Source organism: Neofelis nebulosa, chromosome 14 (assembly GCF_028018385.1).
Source record: "Neofelis nebulosa isolate mNeoNeb1 chromosome 14, mNeoNeb1.pri, whole genome shotgun sequence".
Lineage (NCBI taxonomy): Eukaryota > Metazoa > Chordata > Mammalia > Carnivora > Felidae > Neofelis > Neofelis nebulosa.
In genome coordinates, this window is record NC_080795.1 from 74,046,674 (window position 1) to 74,068,554 (window position 21,881).

Sequence of the window (21,881 nt, forward strand, 5' to 3'; positions counted from 1 at the left end):
GGGAAGTTCCAGCCTGGCTGTCCCGACAGCCTCCCCTGAGGATTTCAGAACTGCCTGGCCAGCCCCCACTGTCACACAAGCCAACTCCTTGCAATAAATCTCTTAATAAGTATCTCCTGCTGGCTCTGCTTCCGTGGCTGAACCCCGACCGAGACAAGAACTAAAATTCTGGGTCGTCACTCCACCGCGGGACATTCTTGGCGGACAAGGCGAGGAAGAGAATATTCATCGGGCATTTCCCATGAAGGTCAGGCAATCTGTATAGGACAAGCACTGATCTTAATTTTTGCAATAATCCCACTGTCCTGCTTTTCCAGATGAGGAAAAAGTGAAGACTGCCAAGTGCCTCACCCACAATCCCGGTTACGGAACGCATGAGCTTTGAACACGTATCTCCGTGACCGCTAGGTCTGTACTTTCCCGCCACACCGAGGGCCAGGGTGAGGTCAGGGGAGGCGAGAGGGCAAGATGCAGGTGGCTGGGATCACTGCAGCAGATGAGACATTCCCCGTTCTTCAGAAGTTGGCCATGGAGCTGCCCTGGGCGTGAGAAGGAGACGGACCCCACCCTTGAACCCTCAGTCCACACTGTGCAGGAGAAGATGTCCTGTTGCAGGAAAGGGCCATTTCCCTCTGTTCCCGGGGAACAGAGACCCCCAAGTCATGCGGTCCCCATCCCTCTCTCCCTCTAGCACCCAGCCTCCCTACGCGTGGGAGATCACAGATTGGCTCTTGCTTTTGAGAAGCCCTTCTCGCACATGGGTTCAGGGTGAGAGAGCTGCTGAGGCTCGCCTCCCCACTATCTGGAAGGTGACCCTCCAGACGTGGTGGACTAGTGATCATCCCGTGGCCATCAAACAACTCTGATAAAGCACCCACTCGGGGCCAGGGGCTGTGCTGGGCCAGCAAGGTGGGGTGCCAAAGGGAGCAGACAGCGTCCCACCTTCCAGGAGTTTGAACCTCACAGTGGAAACCGACAAATTCAAAGCCACCTGGCTGGCTCACGGCAAGATCAACACTGCAGCAGGGCCCCGTCATTTCTTCGTGTAACATCTCCTCACGCACCAATGCCTCGATTCGGTGCTTTTCTAGCCTGTGGCAGGGATATGACGTCACAACAAAGATGGAGCCGGGGACTCTCAAAAGGCACCGCAGAGGAAGGGGTCTTCAAAGGAACAGCTCCCCCCCCCCCTTGAAATATAACTGTGTCTTCTGAAAGCGTCACTTCCCTACAGCCTGCGGGTCAGGAAAGGCCACAGAGAACTGAAGACTGAGACACGGAGAACAAGAAACCAGGCAGAAATGTCCCAGGTGGGCGGCCGTGTGTGGGCGGCTTGAATTCTCTGTGCAAATTTTCCAATTTCACCAGGTTACAGGGAGGAATAAATCTTTTAGCTGAGGGAAGAGTGCTGCTTCAAACTATCTAATCCCAGGTACCACCTGGACACTTAGCAATCAGAGCAGAGAGTGGCCTTGGTGAGAGGGACAATGGGTGCCAGGTGCTAACACTTCATTTATTTATTTATTTATTTATTTATTTATTTGCTGAGTCAAGTGGTGCTGGGAATAGAAATCTTGGGGGGCGGGGTAAGAAAAGGGGCTCAAGGACTTGGCAACTTGGGGCAACAACTTCTAAACCCACAGAGAGAGAAGAACATCCAACGGACCCAGTCAAGTGGTGCTGGGAATAGAAATCTTGGGGTGGGGATAAGAAAAGGGGCTCAAGGACTCGGCAACTTGGGGCAACAACTTCTAAACCCACAGAGAAAGAAAGAACATCCAACGGACTGGTGACCTCACACATCCGGCCCTTTGAGCAGCTGATGTCCCCATTGCCTCCCGCCATCACGTACTGAACGTGCCTACTTGCTGGCCTGTCTCCCCCTCCCCCCCCCCCGCCACCGCCTGCCACCAACCACCCGGGCTGCTTATGAAAAGTGCATATTCTTGGTGCCACCCCCAGATAGTATAACTCAGCCAGTCGGTAGCAGAGCCCAGGAATCTGCATTTTCTACCTGTTCCCTAGGTAACGGAGGCTCAAGCAACCCCAGAGCATACCGCGAGCAACTGTGGGCAAAAGAAGAATCAGGACTGTCAAGGTTTCAGAGCGTCAGTGCCCAGCACAGCACGGGGGGGCAGGCGGGGGGTGGGGGGGGTGGGGGGGAGGCCTTTCAATAAAGATATGTTGCACACTGGCTGGCGGAAGTTGCTGGGCGGGAAGGGGACAGATAGGAGTAAGTAAATAAATGAACTCAGTAACAAGGAACTTATCCACCTTCTCGATCACCCACCCATCCACTTAATTAATCAAGCTCCGTGCCAAAGGGCTATAAAAAGCGTTGAGCAGACTACACGTGTCAGGTAGTGTTGTGTTTTTTTCTTCCTTGTAAATCATCATGGACTAAACTCAGTAGGCTGCTTCTTAAAGATTCAGTGTAGAATGGCTTCCCCAAAATTCCCCCCAGGAAAACTCTGGCATAATACTCTTTGAAGATACTTTCAAGAATCCGGCAATATCCCCAGGCTATTTGCCAAATCCTGGTGTGCTGCATTATGAATCTTCTGCGTCTATCTTCTGGGTGTACTGGAATCCTCCGTGTGCCCTGCTCTGGTCCTCCGGGTGTGCCCTGACCTGCAATGACGCTGGTATCTGCCAGGCACAGGGAATCCAGGGATGGATCAAACATGAGCCCTGCAGTAGGCAGGCTTCCAAGATGGCCCCAGTCCCCCAGCCCTGGACGTGCACGCCTTGTATAATCCCCTCCCCTTGAACATGTGCAGGATTCGTGAATAGGACAAGATGGCACTCTTGATGGTGATTTTACCTCGTATGGCAGAAGGGATCTTACAGATGTAATTAAGGTCCCCACTGACTGGAGTTCATCAAAAGGGAGATTAGCTTCAGCGGGCCTGACCCAATCCGGTGAGCCCATGACCGAGATGAAGAGCAGGAAGTCACCATGTAACGGAGAGGGCTCAGTAGGAGGGACAGTGACTGAGGACAAAATCTAATTGACAGCCAGCAAGAGCAGAGCCTCCGTCCTACGACCACAAGGAAGTGAATTCTGCCAGTAACAGTGACCTTGGAGGAAGACCGGAGCCTCAGATGAGAATACGGCCCTGGCCAGCACCCTGACTTCTGCCCTGAGATCCTGCGCGGAGAATACAGCCACAGCGTGTCAGGGCTACAAGCTGCAGGGTCTTCGAGATAGTAAATGGGTGTCTGAAGCTGCTAAGTGCCGCGTCATCTGTTATGCAGCAACAGAAAAGCTAACAGGATCCCTCCCCAGAGGAACTCACAGACACCCAGGGATGAAGAACAAGAGTCATTAATTGCTATGTTATATTGTTTCCAAGGTTAGACCCATTCATAGCTTTACCACTTTTCAAAAAGTCGTGCCCCGCTTGCCTTCCAAAGATTTTTCCCACTTATCTCTAATTCCATCCAAGCATCCATGGAATCTACAAACTTGTGTGGAGCTCCCGTTCTGTCCCTGAGCCGTGCTAGACCCTGGGGACCCAAGGTGACTCAGCGACGGTTCCTGATCCTCGGGCCTAGAATTCCTGGCCAAAGAAGTCCTTTCCCTACTTTGTGCCACCTGCAGATCCCCAACACTGAGTTTAAATGCCACCTCCGGGGCGCCTGGGTGACTCAGTCGGTTGGGCATCCGACTTCGGCTCAGGTCACGATCTCACGGTCCGTGAGTTCGAGCCCCGTGTCGGGCTCTGGGCTGACGGCTCAGAGCCTGGAGCCTGCTTCCGATTCTGTGTCTCCCTCTCTCTCTGCCCCTCCCCCGTTCATGCTCTGTCTCTCTCTCTGTCTCAAAAATAAATAAACGTTAAAAAAAAAAATGCCACCTCCTAGATTCCACTTCCTAGATACCCCACCAAAATAAAGAGTTCTGTGCTCAGCATCTCCAGGGCAACCATCATGCCTCTGCTTTCCACTTCCCGGTTCCACCGTGCATCTGTCTGGGATGTACATCTCCAGAACTATCTACAGAACCCAGGGCCTGAGATGCAGAAGAGGCTCAGGAAATATTGGTTGAATAAATGAGCATCTCATCTAAATCACCCTTGCATCCCCTTCCCACCTGGCTCTCAAGACAATTCCTATTCTAGAGGTCCGTGTGGGTCAAGGTGAGAAAACACTTCAGGCCCTGAAACAATCTGCATTTCCAGACGGTCTTGGCTGATGACCCCAACCAGCCAGACCACTTTTGCTCACACAGGTCAGTTTCAGAAGTGCTATGCGTAAGATGCGTAAGTCAAGCCACATTTTAAAAGCGCTGGGGGTGCTGTTTCTTTAAGAGACGACTATAACGGGTCGTTTTCTTTTATTTGTTTTAGTTTATTTATTCATTTTGAGAGAGAGAGAATACACTTCAGCAGTGAAGGGGCAGAGAGACAGAGGGAGAGAATCCCAAGCAGGCTCTGCACTATATGCAGGGCTTTAATCTATGAACCATGAGATCACGACCTGAGCTGAAAAATCAAGAGTTGGACGCGTGACCGGCTGAGCCACCCAGGCACCCCTAACGAGTCATTTTAAAGTGGGGAAATGCTTAAAATATTCTTGACATCAAGTTCATTAGCATATAGTGTGGTATCGGTTTCAGGAGTAGAATTTCCTGAGTAGATTCATCACTTACATATAACAACACAGGGCTCATCCCAACAAGTGCCCTCCTTAATCCCCATCACCCATCTAGCCCATCCCCCTACCTACCTTCCCTCCAGCAACCCTCGGTCTATTCTCTGGACTTAAGAGTCTCTTATGGTTTGCCTCTCTCTCTTTTTTCATCTGAGTTTTCCTTCCCTTCCCTTAGGTTCATCTGTTTTCTTTCTTAAATTCCGCATATGAGTGAAATCACAGGATTATTGGTCTTTCTCTGACAGACTTAGTTTGCTTGTTCCAGCCACACTGTTGCAAAGGGCAAGATTGCATTCGTTTTGATCACTAAGTAATATTCCATTGTATGTATATAAATGGACATCTTCTTTGCCCATTCATCCGTCGATGGCCACGTGGGCTCTTTCCATACTTTGGCTATTGCTGACAGCGCTGCTATAAACATGGGGGTGCATGTACCCTCTTTGAATCAGCATCTTTGTATCCCTTGGATAAATACCTAGTAATGCAACCGCTGGGTCGTAGGGCAGTTCTATTTTTAACTTTTTGACAAACCTCCATACTGTTTTCCAGCGTGGCTGCACCGGTTTGCACACCCAGCAGCCGTGCGAGAGGGTTCCCCTTTCTCCGCATCCTCGCCAGCACCTGTTGCTTCCTGAGTTGTTAATTTAGCCATTCTGACAACCACCACTAATTTTGAAAGGCTATAAGGCAGCTTGAATACATAGAGAAATCTGACAGCGAAACTCAAGATTTTCAAAAAGGAAGCGTTTCATTTATTGGGAAGGAGAAGAGAGGCAGGCCAGGAGTCTCGGTTACCATCATCTCTGAGCCTCCAGAAAACAAAAGAGGTCAAAGAGGACAAAGAGGGAAAGACACTGTTGCTGCCAGATGCAAAGAAGCAGCCCATCCACCTGGAGGGAGACACCTGTCCTCGGGGCAGAGGCTCATGGGAGAATCCCACGTGAAGCGGCACTGTATTGTCACAGTGCCTGACACACGTCCTTAAAGAACGAACTGGACAGTAGGTGCCACATGACCTTTAACGGCATCTCTGCAGAAACTCAGTCGTATTTTCCCACCAAGAGTTTGGGATACACGGAACCTCATGGATGCCAAGGTCAGGTCGTTACGCAGAGAGGTATTTTTGGAGACCGCTTAGCTAATTTATAGGGAGGGTGACAGATGGCAGAACGGGACTCCAGCCTTGGTCTCGGCCAGGTCCTCATACAACAGCTACCACCTGGCTCCCTGTTCTTCAAGGTGAGGCGCAGAGCAGCGTTTCTCTGACCTTGCTGTGCATACAGAGCACCTGGGTATCTCGTTCCAGCAGCTTCTGACTCGTAGGTGCGGGAGGGGCCCGAGGAGCCCCGTGGCTATAAAACTGCATGTGATGCCCAGCTGAAGGAACAGGATTCCAGGGACAGGTGCCAGGACAGCTAAGCGGGGCTGCACAGACTCAGCTGCTGTGAGGCCCAAGCCCACTACCTGCTGTAAATGCGAATGGGCATTTTTCCCGAGAAGGGGAAAACACGAGGAAGTGGTTTTTTTACAAAGAAATCTCTTGTGAATTCAATACCCTCTTGGGTGGGGGACTGGGCTTGCTTCATCCACCAGCACCTGTCTCGTGAAAAGGACTTGAGACCACCTGGGGGTACATGTGTCCCCTGACTTAGGGGACCCGGGAGGGAAAGGACACCGGGGAGGAGCTGGGCAAGAGTGGGCGGGCCTTAGCAGAGTAACAACAGTGAGTGGTCCAGGGGGCTTGATTCCTGGTGGGGGCGTGGCGACGTGGGGCCAGGGAGGTAGGAATGTCCCGGGGAGAAAGGCTGCCTTTGCCCGCTGGAAAGGCGCTCTGGGAAGAGAGAGACCGGAGGTGGCCCTGGGCCGCAGAGGGGAGGGGGGACTCCCAGGAGGGGCCCCGTGGGAGGTGGAAAAGGCTTTAGGAGGGAAGCTCCCAGGAACCAGGGAAAGGCCCAGGAGAGGAGGCAGGAGAGTCGGGTACCTGCCCCAGCCCGAGACAAATAAACAGAAACATCAGCCTCACCACAAGAGGCCTCCTGATCCTCCCCCTCCCTTCCTCTGCTGTTCCGCCCACAGGAGCCAGAGGCAGCCCCTGGGCTCTGCGCGCTGAGCCTCCAGGGGACAGCAGGATGCTCTTCTCTCCGAGCCAGCAGAGAAGCCATGGCCTAGAAAGGAGCCCGGAGCTCCCAAGGGGGTGGGGGTGAGGCGGGCACAGGGGGACGACGATGCAGCTGCTGCTGGTGCCCCGGGCACCCGTCCTGTCCAGTGGTCCGCGGCACCAACTCAGCGCCAGCGTCGGATGAAGACCTTACAGGCCTTAGGCAACTGGGGTATAAACCCCAGCCTCACTCCCTACTAACCGAGTGGAAAATGGACTCACTCCACCGGCCCCCAGACCCGGAACGAGGACTAAATAGCCCATTGCGTGACACCCGGCACAGCGCCTGGGACACGGCAGCTGCTCAAATAGCCCCCGGCTGATTCCAGAAAAAAAAAAAAAAAAAAAAAAAAAGCTTTGTGCTTTACAGTGGTGCTTCTCAGACGTGAAGGAGTTCGGAATCACCAAGGGTAGTGATGGAAGAATGTGATCTCCCTGCCCCCACCACCGGAAATTCTCGTTCAGTAAGGAAGCTGCCCTTTAACCTTCGTCCCAGGTGATTCCGATTCAGGTAATCCACAAAGCACACTTGTCCAGGAAAATATGCCCATGAAGGACATCACAAGAGGAGGAGGCAGATGGGTCATTTCTGCCCCGAAGGAGTGCCACGCCATCGCCACCCGGGACCCCAGCATCCTGGCAACGTTTCAGGCACGGAGCAGAAACCCTGGTGCGAACACCACTGGCCACCTGAGCAATGTGAAGGTGAGAGAGGCGTGTGCATTTGGCACGGCACAGTCCAGCTGTCAGCCGGGACGCCCAGCAAGCTCACAGAACGGGGGGGAGGCCGTGGCCATGCTCCAGATGGATCCTGGGGGCCACGGGAGCACAGCATGGCCACCTCCCCTGCCCCAGGGCAGCAGGTAGGGGACCGCTGGTTGTTATCCAGCAGCACACCTGGGCTGCGCGTCATGTCTCTCAAAACAGGGTCCTCCAATCAGACCAAGCACTGAGCTCCGTTGACCCTATTTATCTAAAGCAAAGTAATACTGGGGCGCCTGGGTGGCTCAGTCGGTTGAGCGGCCGACTTCGGCTCAGGTCACGATCTCGCGGTCCGTGAGTTCGAGCCCCGCGTCGGGCTCTGTGCTGACGGCTCAGGGCCTGGAGCCTCTTTCAGATTCTGTGTCTCCCTCTCTCTCTCTGCCGCTCCCCTGCTCACGCTCTGTCTGTCCCTCTCTCTCTCTCTCTCAAAAATAAATAAACATTAAAAAAAAGAAAAATAAATAAAGCAAAGTAATACTGATTTGGCCTGACAGGCAGCCTTGGGGTTCCTGTTCCTCCCATGTCAGCACAGGGGGGAGGGGAAGAGAAGGAGGGAGAGAGAGAATCCCAAGCAGGCTCCGTGCTGCCAGTGCAGAGCCCGACACAGGGCTCGAACTCAAATCCGAGAGATCATGACTTGAGCTGAAACCGAGAGTCAGATGCTTAACCAACTGAACCACCCAGGGGCCCCTCATTTACTCAGTATTCTGAAAACACCACGTTTTCTCACATGGTCCTCAAAATGCTCCTTCATCCAGAAACCCCAGCTCGCCCTCAGCTCACCCTCCAAGTAGCAGTTGAATGGCCACCTCCTCCAGGAAGCCTCCCCTGACTGCCACAGGCTGGATGAAGTAGCTTTCAGCCAGCAGTTATTTATTAATATAGTAGCGGGTTATTGAATACCTCCTGTACGTCACCAACCCCCTTCTTTGCGTTTCCATAACATTCTGGGTGGCTCTCCATCCACCTGTGTCCTCTCCCGCCTAACACAGGGCCTGGAAGCCAGTACAGATGAAGCGAATGGCTCTGGAGTTGATCCTGTAATTCCCAAGAGACGCATGTGCTTTTTTTCCCCCCCCCCCCCACCTCCCCCCCCCCCACCATGGTTAACAAACATTGTCAGACGTTGTCAAGGACACCGTGGGATGGAAAATACCTTCCTCTCATGCAGAACAGAACAAAGCTTTTGCCACCCATGCCCACCCCGGGGGAGGGGGGCGGTGGGCAGATTCGCCACCTCTGTTTTCAGAGGCTGAGCTTCCTGCCTGTCTCCTCCAAGAAGCAGGGCTTCCTCGGCGCGTCTGTGTGTCACGCGCCGGCTGCAGGAGCACGTGACTGGGGAATCCCATCTGTTCTCGCATGCACGCCCACCCACGACAAATGAATCCGTCTGCAGTGTTTGCCAGGAGCCGCTGCTTCAGGAGCAAAGGAGACCGGCGATGAATTATTCATGCCGAGAAGCCGCTGGCCCCAGCCTCCCAGAGCGGGTCCAGCCCGCAGACGCACCCCCGTGACGACCGGGCTCGGGTCCCGCTACACAAAATAATAATAATTAACCATAACAGGAGCATCCACCTCGTCCTGAGTTCCTACAGCACGCCCTGTTGGGAGCTTAACCTAAATTATTAATTTTCACAACAGCCCTGCGGGGTAGAAGATGGCATCAGCCCCGCTTACGGATGAGAAATCCGCACTGCAGAGGGGTAAAGTAGCCAGCCCCGGGTGCTCCAGGTTTCCCCGGGGGCTCCAGAAGGGATGCTTCCCCAGGAAGAGGGAGGAGCATCAGGGAAAGAGCCGGAAGCCTGGGGAAAGCCCAGGGAGGGATCCCCTCCAGCCGAGCTGGGGAATGCCTGCCTTCCCAGGTCCCCCTCTGGATTTAACATTCAGAGTCCTACCGGCAGGTGGCTGACTCTGAGCCCTCCCTGGCCCCAGCCCTGTCAAATGCAGCTGATTTCCAGCCGCTTCTTTGCGGGAGAAGCCCTGTCACGTCTGACGTGGCTGAATCGGTGATTCCGGAGGACGGTTAGGTAGGGTGGCTGGGGAGGACAGAGAGGGAGGGCGATCTCTAGGAGCTCAAACGCCTCGACACGGCTGTGAATGTCCAACCCCACAGACCGAGGGCGGCAAAGGAGAAGAGACGGTGACCACGACGATCCTTTTAGGAGAGGACGGTCAAGTCGGCCAGAAGCACAGAAATACATTGAGGGAAAAAGCAGACACTTTGCTCGTTGGGAATGTATGAGCCTTCCAGAGTCACTTACACGACTGCACAAGCGATGGCAAAACAGGAATAAGCAAGGAAAAGACGAGTGGAAAGATGAAATCTGATGCACGGCGGGCCCAGCTCGGGCTCCGAGCCCCCCGCCACTGCCTGGGAGAGGCTGCAAGGCAGTGCTGGTAAAGACACCTACCTGGCAGGGCCACGGAGCCACGCTGCTGTTCTCTGGCTGGGCTGTGACGCCTCACCAGCTCAAACGGGGTTAAAGGTCCCCAAAGTGAGAGCAGGTGCAGAACCCCCTGGGAGGACTCTCAGCATCCCCCTGAACCACATACTGCAGGGACCTGGACTGCAGGCCGAGCCCACCCTGTCCTTCCTTTCCACCCTCCCCCCACCCCCCGGCCCCCAACAGCCCGAGTTTCTTGCCAGACTGAGGGTAGCGGGCCCCACAGCCTGCAGTCCAGCCTGGCCCATGCAGCGAGCGTGAGATCTGCCACCAGAGGATTGTCACGGACACCCCCATACTGTGAGCCCCGTCCCGGGCATCTTCCACGTGGCCCAGGAATGCCGGCCCCTGTTGTCTGCCCCTCTGTCTCCCTGAGTCTGCGAGTTCCCCCGGGCCCCAGCTGCTGGACCACACCACGGCACATCCAGCCCCCGGTCAGGCAGGGACGGAGCACAGGGCCCCCTCCCTAGCACACCACAGCCTCCGATGGGATTCCATTTCTGTCTGCACTCCTCTGAGACCGTGAACCTCTCAAGAGCAGGGCTGGGCCCATGGTCTGGGCAGAGTCCTGCCGGCCACCAAAGAGAAGTCACTGACACTACGCCCTCTCAATGGGGCCCAAGCTGGTTCGGGGTGGGGGGTGTGGGCAGAAAACACCTTAGCTCTAACCATGGTCCATGGCCCTTCAAAGGGCTACAGCACGGGGTAGTATATCTATAGGATTAAAATTTCATCTGATTAGGGGGAAAAGGTCTATAGGCTCATTGCGGCGGTGGTGGGGGGGGGGGGGGCGCGATAAGGAACAAAAGGCTGAGAAACACAGGTCCGAGCTATTCGCAGATCTGACAGTGCACCTGCCAGAGACCTCCCGGCCACATCTCTCATTTCTCAGAAGAGGGCCCAGGGCCCAGGGAGGTCGAATGACCCCTCTGAGATCACAGTGGCAGAGCGGAAATAGGACTCAGGCCTGGGGGTGCTGGTTCTGCCTCGAGACGCCTTCCGTCCCCGGGAATGAGATGTCTCGAGGCGCTCGGCTTGCCTTTGTTTTTGAATTTGATGTTTCTAAACAAGAAAGGATTTTCCTGGTAAAGAGAGATCTGTAAATATTCATCTCCCAATACTTCTGCCTTCTCTTTCAAATTCCAAACCAGACGGCTCATTGGAATTCCAAAACTGGCCTTCTCCTTGGGGTTCCAAACTCACCAGCGCTTACAGATTCCCAAATTCACTCAGGAGAGGTGTTAAGGGAGCATCTCCTGAGCCTGAAGCTCTGAGGGGCCAGTGAGGGGTAAGACTGGGGCTGGGCCCACTCGGGACCCTGCAAGGCACAAAAAGAGAGTGGGAGGCACAGAAGCCTTGGCACAAGGAGATAAGCTTCACAGAGCAGGAGCTCTCTGTTGCGTGAGACAGAGAAGAGAACCTTTGCCCAGGGGGCCGACCTATAGAACCAGGGTGTGAGTGTGCAGGAGTGTGGGGGCCTGAGATGCTGACAGTCCTCCCGGAGGAGCCATCACCACTGTTTGATACTCCTTTGGCCCAGAGGAGAAATCCCTGGTGAACACGGTGGGCTACGGAGTCCAGGTTATCACATAGCGAAACACGGAAACTGGGGGACACTTTTATCAAGGGGCTGTTTGCAAAGGTGAGGCAGGGCTCCAGGACATCTCGAGGGCGGGCAAAGCCCCCTGGGATTGGCCACAGCAAAGAGGAGTCGCCACCTGTGTGCCCAAGCAGCAAGAGGAAGAAACCAGGGAGGCTTGGCACAGAGACCCCTCTCCACTGAGCCGTCCTGCCTCATCTTCGGGGGGCACTTCCTGCAGCCAGCCAGGCGGCAGACAGGCATCTTGACCTCTAGGGAATGTTCGTGCACACAGGAGCAGGAGCACCACTGGCAGCTGGTGGTTTGGAATAAGAAATCCGCTTTTGGGTTTCCTCTGCGCAAGGGCATTATTACCCACATTGAGTGTCCCACAGGAAAACAAGGAGGAAACAATTACTTTGATGCCCGAGGACAAGATACACATGAGTTCAGATCAACGGCGTTCTGGACAAGGCCAGCATCAACGGGCATCTGGAAGGAAGAGATCTGTCATCTGGGTGGGTTTAACGAGACGCACTTCGGGGAGGTGAGGAGGGGAGCAGGAAAAAAAGCAGGCACGGGAGTCAGTCCTGAGTCCCAACCTGGTTCCACTTCCAAATGGCTGCGAGTTTAGGGGAAGTCATTTATTCTCCACGAGGAGTTTTAGCCTCCTCATTTGCTAAATTAAAAATGAAGATGCCTGTGGGCGGGGGGGGGGGGGGGGGGGGGCGGGGGCAGGTGAGGAAATGGTACCTCCGTGGTGGGGAGGGCTCTGCAGTCAGACCGCGGTTCAAGTCCGAATTCAACCTTTCAAAGTCACGTGGCATAAGGCAAGTCAGTCTCGAAACCTCAGCTTTCTCATCTGCAAAATGGGTGTCCTGGCACCTACCTCAGAGCCTGAGGGCTAAGAGAGATCAAGGCGGACACACAGCAGAAACACAGGAAGAAAACTCAGCGTAACTGAGGGGGGCTCAGTCTAGAAAGGTCTAGATGCTCCCTTGTCAACATTGGAGGCTCTGGGATCTAAGGCATGGCGGTGCTCCTTTGAAAGAGGCAATCCCTTCCCGTCACAAGCTCTAGCCGGACAGAAGGCTCTCACCTAAGCCTCGGTCAGGCATCTTTGATCTCATTTTTCAGCGGTACAACATCCTTGATACTGAAGCAACTGGTTCCAGCCATACTTGAAGACAGAGCCACCTGAGTAAAATTTAAAAAGTGTAATAGTTTTCATCTGAATATTGTTTTTAAGAGCATTACCTCCTTCTGTATTGCCACTGCAATTTCACTGATGCCCAAGGTCACAGGGGAAGTCCAGCAGCTTGAGTGCCGGGCTCCTGGGACCAGACAGAAGGCCCTTTTCAAAGTACAGCGCCCCCCTTTATCTGCAGGGAATACGTTCCAAGACCCCCAAGGGATGCCTGAACCTGCAGAAAGTACCAGACCTTGTACAGACTGTGGTTTTTTTTCCTATACACACATCTGTGGTAAAGTGTAACGTATAAATGAGGCACGGTAAGAGATTAACAACAATGATAAAATACAATTGTAGCAATATGCTGTGGTAAACGCTATGTGAATGCAGTCTCTCTCAAAACACCTTGCTGAGCTGTACTCACCCTTCTTGTCACGATGAACCAAGGCCTCCGCGACGACATGGTGTAAGGGGAATGATGTGGGCATTGGGACAGAGCGTGAGGCTACCGTTGACCTTCTTTCGGACGCCGTATCAGGAGGATCGTCTGCTTTTGGAATGTGATTGACCGTGGGGAAACCGAGACCATGGAAAACAAAACTGCGGATAACTGGTGAGTACCGCTGTTCTCACCAAGAAAACGTCATGGCGGCCAGAGGCAAGATGGCCATGCCCCCACCTACCTGTGCTGCTCTAGCTGCCTGTGCCCAAAGAGAGCTCTCTCGGCCGGTGAGAAAGGGACGAGCTATTTTCTGCTCTTGGCTAGTATGTGCAGGGAACTATTGTAGGTGCGGTACGAGCTTTATTTCTTTTTTTTTGTTTATTTATTTTGAGAGACAGAGAGAGCAGAGGAGGGGCAGAGAGAGCAGGAGACGGAGAATCCCAGGCAGGCTCCGTGCTGTCAGCGCAGAGCCCGATGTAGGGCTTGAACTCATGGACCGTGAGACCGTGACCTGAGCCAAAACCAAGAGTCGGGTGCTTAACCAACTGAGCCACCCAGGCACCCCACGAGATTTGTTTCTAATCCTCCAGGATGGTCAATGTTAACAGCCCATTTCACAGATGGGAAAAAGGGAGGTCCAAAAGCCCTAAGGCAACTGAGGAACATACCAGTAACAGCAACTGATGAGGCCTGCGTCTCAGCTCTGTGATGTCTGACTGTGCTCTTCTCAATATGCCATTCTCTCCCTTCACAGATAAAGAAACCAACAGAGCTTCCCTGTTGGAATCTGGGGGCACCCACTCCAGGGGATGAAAATTTGGCTGGATAAATTCTGATGTGTCTAAGAAAACATCATCTCGTCACTGCAGCGTCCTGGGCACAGACATGGGTCGTCTGCCAGCCCTCGGGGCGGTCGCAGTCAGGAGGCCAACGTGGTGACATCCGCGGCCGTCCCTTGCCCTTGAGCTGCAGGCACCCAGCGCCAGGACTGGATGTCTCCTGGGCTGACAGGCGGAAGTGTGTGGGCTGTGTGCTTTACTCAGAAGAAGACAGAGATTAACCAGATCCCAGGCAGCACAAGAGAGGTCACTGTGGTCAGAACAGACTCACAGAGGGAAGAATTCTCTAGACAAGCACGAGTGTTTACTTAACTGCTTCATGCCTTGATGAACAGCTCGTACCAAACCACAGCGTGCTCGAGATGGGTTGACAAATGAGGCTGCACAAGCATCGTGTTTTGGAGCTCTCGGTGTGGCCTGTATTCCTCAAGGCTGCGAGGAGAATGCCTGCTTCTCCGATGAGGTCTCAGATGCTCCCCGGCACAGTGCAGAAGCCCCCCTGTTTCTCCAGGGCAAGAACCGTGCCTCCTTCCCCTTTAGAACTCTGCGACCCAGGCTAGCACATCGTAGGTGCTCAACACAAGTGCTGCTGAGGTTAACACGGAACACATTTAAACTTTAATCCAAACGGTAAATACGATGTTTGGAAGGCAAACTAGAAGGCAAGACCAGAATGTTCCAAGGGGAAGTTTGGGCAACAGACAACGAAGGTGAACGATTCAAAGGCTTATATAGAGTTCACGTGTGTACTGAGGAGAGCCTTACTGGATTTTCTAAATGTTCTGATTAGATGTATGTATATGCATCGGTGCAATATACAATATTGTGGTCACCTTATCTGTAGATATCGACAATTATGGATTTAAGGGGCACCTCGGTGGCTCAGTCGGTTGGTCAAGTGTCCGACTCTCGACTTCGGCTCGGGTCATGCTCCCAGGTCGTGGGATCAAGCCCAAGGTCAGGCAGAGCACGGAGCATGCTTCAGATTTTTTCTCTCGCTCTGCCCCTCTCCCCGACTCATACTCTACTCTAAAAAAACAAATAAATTTAAAAACATGGATTGTAAGGTATTTGACGACAAATATATGCACGCATGTAATTGGTGTGTGGAAGGAAGCTCGCAGCGTAATGATAGCTTAAGCTCTGGTCCAAGAAAAGCTCCAAGAAAATGAAATCCTGATAACTTAGTCACACATTGTTCGACAAGAAGTCTCGAGAAACGGATGCTGGGAGCCGGCGAATGCTCTCCGATAACCACCAATTACAGAAGGGCAGGTGAGCAAAAGGACCCAGAGACTGAGACACAGGCAACATAGTTAAAAATGTTTCAAATCTGTAGGAAGAACAGGAGAACAATGCAAACCCAGAAGGAGCAGAAGAAAGACACCAGGGTGACCAGAAAGAACCGTGTTGCCTAAGGAGGAGGATGGAAAACAAAATGGTGATTTGCTTAGCACCAATGGCAGTCGGCAACAGATGAAAGACAGAAAGCCACCTTTTTTGCCTCTGTTGGTTATTCTGTCTTCAACAAAAAGAATGTTTCCCAGGGGGCGCCTGGGTGGCTCAGTCGTTTGGGCGTCCGACTTCGGCTCAGGTCACGATCTCACAGTTCGTGGGTTCGAGCCCCGCATCGGGCTCTGTGCTGATGGCTCGGAGCCTGGAGCCTGCTTCCGATTCTGTGTCTCCCCCTCTCTCTGCCCCTCCCCTGCTCATGCTCTGTCTCTCTCTCTCTCTCTCTCTCTCAATAATGAATAAATGTTAAAAAAAAAAAAAAATTAAAAAAAAAAAGAATGTTTCCCAGGCTGGAAAATGAGGAACACACTGGAACACAGTAAAGGTAATACCACGATGTGAGACGCTGGCCCAGGCAGACCCTCTCCCCTAGATCTGACTGCAGAATCTCAAACAAAATTTGTCTCTCAAAACAGGGAATGAGGGAGATGTCTGGATTCTGACAACGGGCAGATGCCAGCCCCATTTTGCAGAGGAAGAGTCAGGACGGGCCCAGGTTGACATCATCCTACAAGTGCCTATGACCCATCTTCCGGTAGGACGGTTAGCTCCATAGTCTGGGCTGCACCACCAACAGCAGGAAAGAGGAAGGTCATTAACCTCCACTCAGAGCGGCTGCCTCCCCCACCCAGCTGCCTCTTCAGTGCCTCCACCATCTGACAGCCACAGACAACGAACACCCACCATGTCCAAACCAGGCTCTGGGCTTCACCTCCAAACTGGGCTCTTGTCAAGGAATGGTACCTCGGTTCAGCCCAGCCAGAGATCCACAGGCAGTCCAGACCCTTCCTCCTTTACCACATCTACTCCCCAAATGAACCCAGAAAGCTCTGAGCCCCCTTCACTTCTCCACCCTGGTCCAACCTACCATCCCCTCCCACCTGCATCACTGAAATGGCCCTCCACCCGCTCCCCACCCAGTCAGTTCTCAAAACAACAGCCAAAAGGATCATGCCACAGGATCCATTTTGCATTTGCATTTATTTTTTAATTATTTTAGCGTTTATTTATTTTGAGAGAGAGAGAGAGAGCGCATGTGCAAGGGGGGAGGGGCAGAGAGAGAGAGGGAGGGAGAGAGAGAGAGAGAGAGGGAGAACCCCAAGCAGGCTCCCCACGCTGTCAGCCCAGAGCCGCATGTGGGGCTCGATCCCAGGAACCGTGAGATCATCAGCAGAGCAGAAATCCAGAGTCGAGTCAGAGGCTTAACCGACTGAGCCACCCATGCGCCCCTTTGCATTTACATTTGGTCTGATCTCCCCATCCTGTAGGTCTGCTCCAAACTCACCTCTTCCTTCTCCGCTTCCTCCATGATACCCCAGCTCCTCCGAGTTTCCAGAACACACCGGCGTTCCCACCTCGGGGCTTCGGGACACGGTTCCCTCTGAGAACCAGGTCCTCTGCCACCAGCCGCTGTGCCCACACACCCGCGCTGGGCACGACAGCTCCATCCCAGGGCTGCCCCCTCCCCACCCCCCTCTGTCTCGCTCGTCTCTGTCTCCAAGCCATCATGCCTCACTGTTCGTTCATTGACTTGTTCGTCTGTCGGTCTCTGCAATAGAACCTCGGCTGCCTGGGAGAGGAAGCGATGGATCTTTAAGCCAAGGTCTGAGGACACAAAGGAACCCAGGGGTAGACGGTGGAGGGACAGAGGGAAGGGAATTCAGGCAGAAGGAACAGCGTGAGCAAACAGCACAGTCATGAAGCAGCACCTGCCGGGAAGGAGCAGGTCCCGGAGGAGGGTGGGAGGGAGACGGGGGCCCAGGAGGCCTCGCCTGCTCACAGTGGGGGCCCCTTCCCCGGACTCACACACTCCATCCACCACATTGCTAAGATGCCAGCCGCTTCTCCAGGGGCACGGACAGGCCAGGATTCTGATGTGTCCTAAAAAATGGAGTAGTGCCATATGCCCCTGTCTGCTGTCTGTGTGGAGCAGGAAACCGTACTGTGTGTGCCCTCAGGGGGCCACCGAAGCTGCCAGGATGGACCAGCTTTACCCTCTGTCCACTCGACTACGTGCACGGACGTTCCAGGACTTTACCCCGATTTCACCGAGTCAGGCCCACTGTCCAGCCACCTCGCTCCTCTCTGGACCCCCAGAGCGTGCAAGGCTTAGCTCCTTCCACCAAATGGCACTCACTACTGAACAGCCATCAGGAAAGGCAGAGAGGTACGGTGGTTACGAGTGTGCACTGGAGCCAGACTCTTAGCTTGGGCATTCTATGGCCATGACACATGACCGTGAGAGTTACCCAACCTCCCCATGACACCACATCCACAGCTCTAACAAACGCAGTTCAGTAAGGACTCCTGCCTGCCAGGGCCGTCGTGAAGGTCAAATGAGGGACTCCCCTCGAGGAAGGCAAATGTATCCCCATTTTACAGCTGAATAAACGCGTTCAGAGAGCTAAGTAACTTACAGAGCCACAGTCTCATTCCAGAGCCCACGTCCTGACCCTCTGAGCCACACGGACCGGACCCGTTGCAGGTCCTGGCCTGACCCACCCGGTCCATCCAGCGCTGAGACCCAAGCAGACCAGCGGCCCTGAAGGTCACCCGGGGACGTTGAAAAAGCATATTGGACATCAGCTCAGTTAACTAGAACTGTATCTTGAGCACGACCAAAACTAGGTCAAAAGAATTATTTCTGGGATTTAAAAAAAAAAAAAAAAAAATCTGCAGGAATATCCTAACTGTGCCTCCCATCATTTGCAGACACATGATCTCAAATGGAGAGCTTGTTATTATTCCTTTTCTTTCCCGCTGTGTCAAATCCCTGTTCCTGACGGCAGTGAGCCCCCGCCCCCACCCCCACCCCCCACCTACCCCCCCTACCCCAGCTAGCTGGCTCCAGGCCCAGAGAAGTGGAGAGGCAGTCTGGGCTGCTGATTTCCCGCCCCCACTCCTGGTTCTACCGTGCATTCCCCAGAGAAGACGTGCCCCCTGCCCCGCACCCTTCCTCCCCATGTTCCACCGCACCCCAGCCCCTACCCCCTCCTGAAGGGTGCCATGTATATGACAACGGAGCCTCATGTCTCCAGGGAGGGGCCTTTGAGCTCAGGCCACCCTCCTCTGTTATTTCATAATCCCCATCCCCACCCTTCACTTCACAAATGAGGAAACTGAGGCCCAGAAAGTAAAACATTGTCCCAAGGCCCACAGCCCCTTAGTGGGAGAGCAGAGTAAGTGCCCAGGGCTGGGGGGCACCCGGGCTGGTCATCTTTCAAGCCCACCAGCAGAAGGGGCCCTTGAGATACCATGGGTATTTTAGTTTCCTGGGGCTGCTATAACAGAAGACCACGAACGTGGAGAATGAAAGCAAATAGGTTCATTCATGGGGGCCAGAAGTTCAAAATCAAGGTGTTGGCATGGCATGGCCTCGTTCCCTCTGAAGGCTCTAGGGGAGATCCTTCCTTGCCTCTTCCAGCTTCTGGTCTCCAGGTGTTCCTTGGCTTGTGGCCGCGTCCCCCCACTCCCTGCTTTCATCCTTCATGGCCCTTTCTTCCTCCCTCCATGCGTCTCTCCCCTGAAAGTCTCTTATGAGGACACCTGTCATTGGGCTTAGAGCCCACCCAGGTAATCCAGGATGATCACATCTCAAGATCTTTAACTTAATCACATCTGCAAAGACCCTTTTTCCAAATAAGGTCAAATCCACCAGTGGCTGGGGGGTAGGACATATCTTCATGGGACCACCATTCAACCCACTACAATGAACTTGTACCTGGAAAGCAGGACTGGTGAGCCCAGCTGTGGGTAAAGACCCTCCGATCCAATTTACATCTGTCCACAAGGCAGAGTAGCACGTGGTTCTGCAGAAGGAACCTGCCCTCCAACGGATCCCAGCACACCCTGCCGAACAGTCACCGAAAGTCTCATGACACACAACGCCAGGACAACGAGAGCTGCTGACCGCGTGGAAGGCTCGCTGCATCCCGGGCACTGCGCTAAATTGTTCTACGCACTCTCCTTCGTCCTACGACCTCCACGTAAGGGAAGAAGTATGGAAACTCCATCACTTGTTAGTTGGGTGATTTCAACACTTAAGATGATCTGGGCCTCAGTTTCCTCATCTTAAAAACGGTAATAACACAGAGGCACCTGGTCGGGTCAGTCGGTCAAGAGTCCGACTCTCGATTTCGGCTCAGGTCACGATCTCACAGTTCATGCTGACGGTGCAGAGCCTGCTTGGGATTCTCGTTCCCCCTCTCTCTCTCTCTCTCTCTCTGCCCCTCCACCCCCCCCAAAATAGATAAATATTTTTAAAATATTAATTAAATTAAAATATTAATATTTTTATAAATGAAATATTATTTTTATAAATTAAAATGTTATTAAAAATAAAAACATTTATTGATGGTAATGATACGAACTTCCTGGAGAGGTCCTCAGGAAGGTAAAGGGGAAGGTGTAAGGGAAACGTCCAGCAACAGGGACACTCCATACATGCTGTCATCACCGGGCCCTTTATCACCACCATCACTACCCACGTCTTCATTCGGTGTCTGCAGAGGATTTTTTGAAAGCTCAGTGCTACATCTCCCTTCCTAACAGCCGTGACCCCCAACCCTCCACGGGGTGCGAGTAGTAGTTATGTCCTTGGAGATGTGCCATCGAGAGTGTTGCTTCAAGGAGCCCATGGGGGACTCCGTCTGTAAAGGCTCACCACCCTCCGCAGCAAGGGCACGAACTGTTGCACGCACGGTCACGTCCGATGACTCACGCGACGCCTGGAGGTCCACGAATCCCCGTCCCAGCCTGGGTGCTTACTTCGCTCTGATTCTTAGATGATGCCCGCATTCACGTAGGGTGTCTGGGTTTTCCCAACCATCACAATATGACAAACACAAAGAGGAATTAAGAAGGGAATGAACTCCACGATGAAACAGTGCTCAGCTGTGACGAAATATAGAGAGTGACTGACGAGAGCAGGAGACGGGAAGAAACCCGTGCTCCCTTTGTGATCCCAACGCAAGCTCTGGGTGGACAGGAGAGGCCTCAGCCTTGAGCGTCCTCAGCCCTGCTTTTCCCAGCTGGGGGGGAAAGGCTCAACATGATGGGCTGCCGTGACACCGGGTGACATTGGGAGGACCTTGTACGGCCCTGATGTCAAGCTCCCCTCCCTGTTCTGCTCCCGTGAATAAGGTCCCTGGCCTCTCAGGGGGACCAGGCACAGTGGCTGCCTCAGTTTCCTGCCAACCCAGAGTTATTGGAACAAGCCCATCACGTCGTCCCTCGGGAACTGGGGGCATCCCGCCCTCTTGATACGACAAAGCCTGCCCCCTCCTTGGTCATGAGTGCAGCCCCTGCGGGGCCCCGTGGGGCATGTGGTGTCCTTCTCCCTTGGGCTCTGAGCATGTCTGATAATAAAGTACCATCGATCTCACCTGCCCAGTGCGGGGTTGTGAGCTCAGCTATTCCCAAAGCCCTAGGGCCGGACTCCCCACCTCACCAGCACGGTGATTAAAACTCCAATTGGGTGAGCTTGGCCGAACTCTCTGACTCATGGCTTCCTCATCTTCCAAGGGATGATAAAACCTTCCCTACAAGGGACCGAAACTCAAACGCTAACTGTAAGGGGCTTTCTTGCCCCCCTCTAATAAAATAAGCAAAAAAGCAAGGACATAAATTACCCCTGGGACCGGACTATCCATTCTGTCTTGCTGCCCAGCTTTCACACATGATCAGGGACACCTGGATTCCAGAGGAAGGATGGATTATTCCTTTTACCTCCAATATCACACGTGTTATGATCCATCACATCAGTGGACAGCGGACCACAGATTAAAACTATAAAGCTATCCGCAGAAGAAAGAGCAGGAGGAAAGCCCTGTATACTGCAGGGGCAGTAAAGAGAACTCATCCTGTTCCGCAGAGGCAGAATCGACATGACTCCTGGCGTCCCCAGGCCCTGCTGGAGAAGGCTCTGCAAGCAGCAGATCATGACTGATTGGCGATGCTCGTGATTGACTAGTGATGCCTGCCACGGGAACGGCAATGGGTCAGGCAGGCAGCAGGTTGTTGGCTGAGGTGCCCTCCCTCCCTCAGCAGGAGAAAGACCACCGGCCTGGTTCACTGAGCCCTGGGTTTCTGGTCAGTCCACCCCTCAGGGCCTCAGTCTCTGTATCTATAAACAAAAGGACCCAACTAGGTGATCCCTGGGGTCTCACCTCCTCTTCCTTGTTCTGGCTCCTTTAATCTAATTAATCACATCACGGTGAGAGGCCAGGATGAGGTCAGTGATCTCAGGAAGGGAGAGGAGGAAACCACTCTGACCGCTCTCTTGGGTAATTGTCCTAC

General features: G+C 53.5%; 1 protein-coding gene and 1 long non-coding RNA gene across 2 annotated transcripts in view; both read right to left on the reverse strand.

Annotated features, from left to right (window-relative positions):
* Positions 1 to 21,881, reverse strand: part of KCNQ3 (potassium voltage-gated channel subfamily Q member 3) — a 308,991-nt gene that overhangs the window by 242,349 nt on the left and 44,761 nt on the right. The gene's annotated exons all lie outside the window — the stretch shown is intronic.
* Positions 13,592 to 15,316, reverse strand: LOC131494652 (uncharacterized). The gene is made up of 2 exons (XR_009253527.1): positions 13,902 to 15,316; positions 13,592 to 13,744 (listed from the first exon to the last, which is right to left on the reverse strand). It is a non-coding gene; the product is annotated as an uncharacterized LOC131494652 (long non-coding RNA).